Genomic DNA, 9696 nt, shown 5'->3' with positions numbered 1-9696 from the left:
TTTGGACGGCGGATCAAAGGAGCGGGGTGTCACTTGTGAAGTGGAAACTGGAATATTTTAGGGGGCACGTTTGATGCTGTGTTTTCAAAGGTTTTAGGGGATTTATTGGATGGATTTGTTATGTACAAAGAGGGTCACTATTGAGGCCATATTTAAGTTTGCCGGGGATTGAGTGAGCGGCACGAAAATGTCACATTCCTGGCGTCAACAAAAACCTTTTTATCGAAACAGTCCGTCTCGGTATGTCTTTGACTGTATATACAATATCTGTTATAAGTACAATATTTTGCACTCAAGGTCTCAAGGTGTCATTAATACTATTGCTGTCACCTAGTATGATTATAAGCAGCAAAAGTACATACCCAATTTATGAATGGTATTCATCACTGGGTTCATTCTGGGTGAGTCATTGTACATTACAACAGTTAAAATACAATGTTAGAAAAACTCCCAGAACATCTCAAACAAAAGCTTACTCAATTCACACTCTTTTGTTTCTCCATATTTAACAAATCCTTTTACACAGCGACCAGCCAGCGGACCCTATCGTGATCTTTCCCATTTCCTCACAAGAAGGCACTTTTAGTTTACTCTCGTCATTCGCCGGAGATTGCCGAGTTTACGTCCGAGGGTGGCAAACAACCCTTTAAAATAGTGCCCGGGTGGGGGTCGGCTAAATATCTTTTAGTATCTGCAAAACGTCTAATTTAGTAGCGAGGCTTTGATGTTGTTTCAGGAGTTCAGTGGAGTCGACGTTCTTACTATTTTTGTGATTTATTTTCATGGATTTTTTTCGTAGTTGTTCATTGTATGCTGAACAAAAGCCTCAGTTAGTTGTTGTTTCCTAATGTTAGCCTGAGGTCTTCAGTAGATACAGTCGACATCAAAGATATGTTTACAGTGATAGATAGATAGATAGATAGATAATATTTATTTCTGATTGAAAATTTACATGTTACTTCCTTAAAAATAGCAGAAATTCACAAAAAGATCGTCAAGTGTATACAAACAAAATTTAAAGAATAATAAAAATAATAGTAAATTGTGAAATCAATAATGTCAAAAATAAAATAGAAATAAAATTAAAATGTCGTACAACTTAACTAAAATATAAAACTATTTTGTATATAATACTAGTGCTTTCCTAGGTAATATAATGTCAAGTTCCATAAATAAAATGTCAAAAATGAATACAAAAAACCAAAATAAAATAAAAACAATAATTTAAATTAAAGTCAAGTAAAAATTTTTAATATTTGTATTGTTCACTGTACTCTTTTACAGAGTACAGCGATGTCGTTAATAAGTGTTCGCCTTATTACAAAGGATTAAGGTGCAAAAGTGTAAATATATCTCTGACGTCGACTGTACATTGTCGGTCTATGTTTGGAGCCTATGTCTAGCATTTTTTAAAGAATTCATCATCATCATAATCTCAGCCGAAAGACGTCCACTGCTGGACAAAGACCTTCTCCCAGGATCTCCACAACGAATGGTTCTAAAGAATTAGGAAATATTATTATTTAATTGAATTCCATAAGAAAATAAACTAAAAGCTAGTTATTGGTAATTTATATCTACACCTACCTCTATTCATATTAGGGTGCATGGAGGTAAATGCGAAGCCGGGGTAATTTCGAAACTGGCAAATATCTACTAAACTAGAAACACTTCATACTTTAGCAACACTTACACGCTGCAACGCTTACATGGCATCTTGCGTACTGTTTTCTACAGTAGAAAGTGTTTCTAGTTTAGTAGATATTTGCCAGTTTCGAAATTATTCCGCCTTCGCATTTACCCCAATGCACCCTACTTATTTTACCTTAAATCCAAAAGGTTTTTAATGTAATTATCTTTGAAGTTTACACAACAAAATACGTGACTAATAATACTTTAAGGCCTTTAAGCAACATACTTTTAATAAAAATCGTAACAGAATTATTACTAGTAAATTCGACTCCGTAGCTCCTCTGTCCTTTGGGTCTCTGGGGAGCGTCCTCTCATTTACTTATCCGACGCTATCTGATCATCGCAGGTTTCAATACTGTATGTACGCACAACGCACATGCGTAGGTACTGCTTGTTTATTTACTAACGGTATTAGTGCGTATGCTGCATTAGGAGTCATCCCAAGTCTAATTTGTTGGTTTCCACGGAAGACCAGCGTCGTCGAGATCCTTAGGTGGTATCTTGACATTACGCTGAGTGGAGACCTTTTCAGTGACGCTTAATAATAAATTAGTTCTGTTGTCTCATCATGTAATACCTACTTTTCTGAATGAATTTCTTCTATTTATTCTATTCTATTCTAATTTTTCTTTTGGGTTAGAAGGTCAGATACTATCAGTTGTTTTCAAACTAGCACCTTAATAACTTTAATTCTCCACAGGCGTACTCTAAAGCTGTAATACTTACAAGAAGCCCAAGAAGGTTCAGCATTATCAGTATATTTGCTGGCATGGTTGTCTAGTTGTGAGTAATTATCAAACCACAACACATTCCCAGTCAGTTCCTTCGGTCTTAAAGCGTGATTAAGACGCGTGCTAAGGGGTTACTTGGCTGAGGATGCTGAGATATTCAGCTTAAAATATGGCACAAGACAAGTATCAATACCGTTTAAAATATTGAAACATTTGAAATATTTGTCTTCGTCACTTCTCTTTCTCTAATCCCCCTTATCTCAGATTTCCTCTCCTTTTACGTCTTAAAATATTGTGTCTACCTAATTGTACCTATACTAACACACTAATACGGTCTGCAATAAATATTTCAATTTCAATTAAAATAATGTTACAAAATGACTGACTAATATTTATAACTGGATTTCTTGCCTTTCTTTCCTACCTTTCTTTTGTTTTTACTCTTGCCTTCGTGTTCCCTGTTTGTCTCTATTTTTCTTTATCAATCACTAGTTTTAGCGTTTATCCGGATTGCGCAACTAGTGCTACTTTTTCATTGGATCCTTGTTTTTCTTTTCTCCCTTTACTGATAATATTATTGTCGGGTAATATTCATCATCATCATTATCATTGTCGGGTAATATAGTGTAGTTGTGAGTAATTATCAACCCACAACATAAGTCGTTGTCGGTCGTAAAGCGTGATTAAGACGCGTGCTAAGGGGTTACATGGTTAGCTGAGGATGCTGAGATATTCCGCTTAAGATGTGCCACAAGATAGAAGAGTTTGGTTTCAGTCAGCGCATTTCCATAGTCCTTGTTTTGATATGCTAAATAGTAACACATTAGAATGAGGATGATAGTAAATAATTGAATGACAAGAGACAGGAGGAATTATATCATCATCATATCAGCTTTTATCGCCCACTGCTAAGTATAGGTTTCACTTCGAGTACGCCATTTGTCCTGGTTCTGAGCTAATATTGTCCAGAAGTGACACGCAATCTTCCGAATGTAATCCAAACAAAGCCTGCGGACGCTAAAACCCGAAAGCGGCCATCACCAGAAACATTGAGACAGGGATATAGGAGAGGAAAATATGTCGAGTTCGTAGGTTGTAGGTTTAGGTCGATGATACCTCGTACAAACCGCTTTCCTCTTATGCCTTGAGGACTCTTCTTGGCATCCCTCGCGGGCGATTCTTCGACACGCGTGGATTTCGCTCTAATTGTCCAGAATCCAGAAGCTGCCGACAATTAACTGTCCATTTGGCACGGGAACGACGTTTAAAAGATACCTTAATAAATAAATCAGGAGGAATACTTAGTAAATTTTTTGAAAGATTAGAAAAAACTCCGCAGAATCAAGCGTGAGCGTACATCGTACACTTTATGCGATAAAATGTTGGAGAAAAGATTGTAATAGGTAATATTTAGTGCTCAGTAGTTTTGTATTTCAGTCGTGTTTTAAATTATTCCACATTACTGTGTCCGAAAGAAATTCTCATTTATACTTTAGCAAAGTTCTTTTTAAAGCTATATTTTTTGTATACACACCCCTTTTACAAGAGAGCGAGATACATATGGAAACGGTAGTCGTTCATAGGCTTTAAAGGGCGACTTTTCATAAAGGCCAGGCTAAAGGGCAGGCGGGTCTACATACATACAGCACGGCTTCGAATCGGCTCTCTTTGCCTGTAGTACTTCGCTTGCGGCCCGATGCCTATAAGAATAACCTTTAAGAAGAATTGGAGTTTGAAAACGACGAAACTACGAGTAATTGTAATAAAAATTTACAGAATAGGTTACTTATTACATCGGAACAACAAAGCTAGACGTATTAAGCATCCTTCCAAAAATCCTTCTTGAATTGACAACGTTTTCTTTTTGGATTCTTACAACGCAAACCCGTATGAAAGCGGCATATAACTCAGTCGAGATATTGTAATTCTGGACCGTTTCACTAAAGACTTATCAACACAGTCGTAAGTGCCACAGGACTCTTCGGAGGTGGTGCTGTTTTATATCTGTGACGATTTTCCGGGAACTCAGGTCACAAAAGTAGTATGTGCCGTACATTTCTGTTAACTTTAGGATGTTTTAGAGCGTTGTAAACACGTGAGATATGTAGTTTAGTGACACTAAATGGGTTGTAGTCTACAAGAATGGCGGTTTAGAGTTTACAGCAATATCTTTTATATTACTACATGAAGCTGGTTTTAAAGTTCACGAAATATGAATTGAAGAGCTGTGAGGCCTCTTTGCTAAGATTATTTACGTACTTATATATGTTTTGAAAGCAATAAATAACTGATTTGTAATTACATATTGTTAATTCAATATTATATCGATTAAGTTCGATGCATCTGATTTACTTTTACGTTAACAACTTTCGCCCGCGATTTCGTCAGCGAAAAATGATACTTTCGTGGCAAAAATATTTTACTTCCTTCCCCTAGATTTGAGATCCATAGAAAATTTTACCTATACCTATAGGTTTAGATGTTTAAGCATGAAGAGGTAACAGACAGATACATGCATAGATAGAGGTTGTTTTCAACACCATTTGATAGAAAATTACTTTTTATTCAACGGTTACTTCCCAAATTACACACTCAACTTGTACGAGTGAGTATACGTGTATTTTTATGGAAATTCATATTTCATTCTCTGTGCTGGAAGGACGCCAACGAACTATTGTTATGATTAATGATAATACATGGCCCTTTATTCTTAACGTTACACACGTGTAAGTATCAATAAATGTTACGTGTAATGTTTTTGTATATTATAAATGTTTTGGTAAATAATGAAATTGTGGCTTTGAATTTTGGGTACCTATGTAGTTCTGACTAATGTAATGTTTGTCTATGGATTAATCTGTCAGCTCCCAGCGGCTCATATTTGAGCCAGAACGCTTATGGGTGACGTCATATCGTGGGATTCGACAGGGTATTTTAGAAATGAGTAATAGTAGCTTACAAAGTTTACTAATAGTAGTTTAGTTTACAAAACATTAGCAGTACCTAGTTTACTTACAAAATTCATCGAAAAGTGATTTATGATATTATGTGTGCAAAGTACACCGATATAAAAATGTGGAATACTTTCTTGATTTTTTTATTTTATTTATGTCATACTATTACACGCATTTGTTAAAAGAAAGTCAAACAGCTAATATATATACCTGTAATAAATTAAGTATAAGTAACTATTTTCCACGATGTCCGGAGAGGAAAATGGGGACTACGTTTGTGCGGAAAGGCGGTCGTCAACGATCGAATAATTAACGTAACGTTTTTCATGTTTTCAGCAATACTTACGCTAAGTACTCACTAAAAATAGATTACCAAGCTATCCGAAATAAGTCTGTAATATTACTTCTAAAACCACAAGGAATAATAGCAAGGGTTCCGAGAATTTAGGGCACTAAAGCCTATTTAAGAAAAATTTGAGCTCATATTATGTGTGAAAAATTTGAACGTAGGTTCCAGGTATTGTCATCAAAAACATTAAAAACATAATTATTTCAAAACAACGTAAACTTTCTCTCTCATAATGTACTTACAACCTCCGAGACAGCACAAATCCTCACAATGGTACAAAATGAAAGCAAAACTTGCCTAATTAATTCCCTACCTTCAACGCTTTGTAATAAATCGTTTTATCCGAGTATAAATTTTATCCCCCGCTCGAACTTTATCCTCTATCCTTATCACTCTTACTAATTTCCGCCATATCAAATTTTGCGTCCTTGTCTGTGAGTCACAAATGATTTTCAGTTTTCCGCACTTAATTTATAACCGTCTTAAACGCCAGCGGGCTTCCAACCTATTTTAAACTCTGTTGTATTATAAATAAGGATTATATTTAAATGGGAAAGTGTATGATGGTCGTTAGGTAAAGTTTGTTGAAATAATTTCACTTATATATCGGTGCATAGAATGGACGGAGAGGAGATAAGGTGCCGTAATTCTTAATCGGGGGGACGGTTACGTTTTCGAGAAGGTTTTTGGATATTATTAAGGATTTGAGACGAAGACGATGAAGACGACTGACGGATGTCATTGTTATATTGATTTTCACACCTCCTATTCAGAAAAGAGCTTTTTCTTCCCTGCTAGGAGGGATCAAAGTGGCACTTGTCCTCCCTGCTAGGAGGGATCAAAGTAACACTTTTCTGTTCTAGCACTTCTGTATTTTTTTTGCACATTATTTTTTTAGCTTAAATAATCGGTTTAAAAACATCAGATTGTGTCAACACTAAAATTATTTATTTTCCTCATAGTTGATGTGAAAAGCAGTATGTGTCACACGGTATCAAATTATTTCGTCTTGGGCGTTAACACTTGAATCCCTCATTACGCTCAGGATTCTACTTTAGAATCCCTCACTACTTTCGGGATTCTATTGTAGAATCCATCGCTTCATTCAGGATTCAATGTACGCCCTTGACGGAAATATATTATTTTGATCCCTTGTAACACAAACTACTATTACATTTTGACGATTTTCACACATTATGACTTCAATAAAACGAAGTCCCCCGCCGCGTCTGTCTATTTTGTATGTTCGCGATAACAAAAACTACTGAACGGATTTTCATGCGGTTTTTACCTATCAATAGAGTCATTCTCGAGGAGTAAGCCGGAACGGGTCACTAAATCATGTAAAAATAGGTTTTAAAATTACCACCGAAAATACCTCTTAGAAACCAGCACGGCTAGCACATGATTATCCGCGGGATAGCTCGCGCCGCGAGAGACGGCAGTCGCCCGTCACAAATTTCTATCTCTATCTGTCAATTCCTCGATTTTGGCAGCATGAGTTCGCACATCGAGAAAAGAGTTCCACGAGAGAGAGCCATCCCGCGCGCGACTTAGCCAATGTGGCCATTTATACATGGAACAAACTTTTCATTCGTGGCAACACTGAATCGGTAAAATAATAATCGGATAAATAATGAATAGTCAGCCTTAGAAACGGAGCGTCCCTAGTCACGATAACTTTGTCTCTTTCTCGCAGTATGAAGAGTAAGAAATAGCAAATATCATTTTTAAGGCGAAAATGTCAGTGTCAATAATGTCAATCAAAATTTGATTCGCTTTGTCGTTACAAGTTGGAATATATTATTATAATTATCTAAAGATTACCTACCTATTCATTAAAATACAACTCCTTACGAATAATTGGCGTTTTGTTAAAAGTTTTGGCTAACAAAATACCATCTTTACGAAGAAGTCAAGTTGTAAGTAGTACACAATTCAATCTTCATAAAGCTCTTTTCCGTTGTCTTTTGCAAAAAAATTACATTCCTTTTAAATCTTATTTACAGACTAAATATCTTATGCTAATCCCCGACATATCTCCGTTATGGCTGGCTAGCCACTGCATTGCTGGCTTCGAAGATAGATTGAATGACAATCATGCACAAGCCTGTCATCAAACACGGAGGTATTCTCTACACCTAAGCATGCTGCTGCTAACCGCAGCCCTCCTGCCATCACGGAAGACATAGAAGGGCTCAAGTTGGGAACCTACTCCGTGCAAGGACAGTCGAGTGTTGATAACACTTCTCAAATAATGTGACTTTTAAATAAATACTACCAAAAACTTTAAATGATTTTATTTACTTTGACCTTTTTGAGATAGGTACTCAGATTTAAGTACGATTCGTCGGAGTCGGAGCGCATTTCACATTTGTATGCCCAAAGCCGGTCGGCTGCTTGCGGATCGGATGGCTCCGGACGGATTCTATCGCTTCTGCCACACATTATGTAAATAGGTACACTGAAAAAGCACTCCGGCGCGGCCCAACTCCAGCCGGTCGGTGGGAATCGTAACTTAAGGATTAGGCTAGTACCAACTCGTACACTACAAAGTAAGTATTACGGCTGTGGTCTTCTGTGAGGTGGAGGTTGAGTTGAGCTGCCAGATTCATTATTTGCATTCTTTGTGGAATGATGTTTCACAAAATTTCGTCTAAATCGGTTCGGCGGATTAAGCGTCAAGAGGTAACATATAGTCAGCAGCAATAGTTGCTAAGCGGGCGAGGTGTTCAAAATTACCTTGACGCGCTCTTATTCTCTTAACAATAAAGTCGCGTCAAGATCATTTTGAACACCTCGCCCGCTTAGCAACTATTGCTGCTGACTGTACATAGGTACAGATTCACTTTTTCATTTACTTATTATAAGTAAGGTTGATGCAATATTCAGGTCGGGATTGTGTTGTTTATATCCCACAATGAATGGAAACACCTAAGGAGCGACATAATATAGGTTGTCAACAATAATTGCATGTAAAAATACGCGTGTAAGTAAATATAACGAGTTAGCACTGATTGATAGCACATAATTGTTTCGCGGATTAGCAATGTAATATTTTTGTATCAATTATTTATGTTTCTATTAATTATCCCCCAGTCAATTCGACACCAACGGTTTGCTTTGTTGATGAGGTCGTGATCGTACAATCTTAGGCTTAGATTTTTTTCTATCGGATTTTCGTTTAACTTAAGAGAACAAACAAGTCATTGTGAAAAAATATAATCATTTTCTATATTAATGGCATGATCATGAAACTCAAGATTCAAATTATACTTAAACAAAAAAGTGTTGTAGTACGAAATAAATATAAAATATGGAAAATTATCTTTCTTTTAGAACAAAAGTCAACAAAACTTCGACCAAATGCGCTTGTCGCGACCCTCTAGCCTCGAAGACAATTTCTCTCATTTTGACGTTCAAACGCGGGACATTTTGTCTCCCATAGTACACTCGTGCTACGATTTTCGAGAGTATCCCGCGTGGAACTGTCAAACGACAAAATTATGTCGCTTTGACATTTGTCCGCGAGACAGCGGGTTGTCGCGCGGCTCTTATGCTACCGATTCGCGAGAGAGCTCTATGTCGCGGCATTTTCTCGCCTGTCGACTGTCGCGCCCATCATGTGCTAGCCGTGCAGGAGGTCACAATCAATGTTTTAGGTAAAAAAAATGTTGCGGATGATATGTTTTAACGCAATATTACATCAGTAACGCGAGTTAAGTCTGAATCGAAATGGTACCTTTACGAGTAGAATGTTACTTAGATTATACGAGTCATACGAGTACCTTATTTGAAACCTGAGATTCCTTATTCTACGCAAACGAAATCGCGGGCAGAAGTTAGTATGTATAATAAGGAAACAATTTTGTTGTTAATACTAATAATTATGTATTGTTTCCTATTTACCTAACCACACTATATCTTCTTCGCTAGATCAGGTCATTAACCTCCAAGATATCGCATTGCG

The sequence above is a fragment of the Cydia amplana genome, chromosome 8 (genome assembly GCF_948474715.1).
Source record: "Cydia amplana chromosome 8, ilCydAmpl1.1, whole genome shotgun sequence".
NCBI lineage: Eukaryota > Metazoa > Arthropoda > Insecta > Lepidoptera > Tortricidae > Cydia > Cydia amplana.
Note: the sequence above shows the minus strand (reverse complement) of the source record.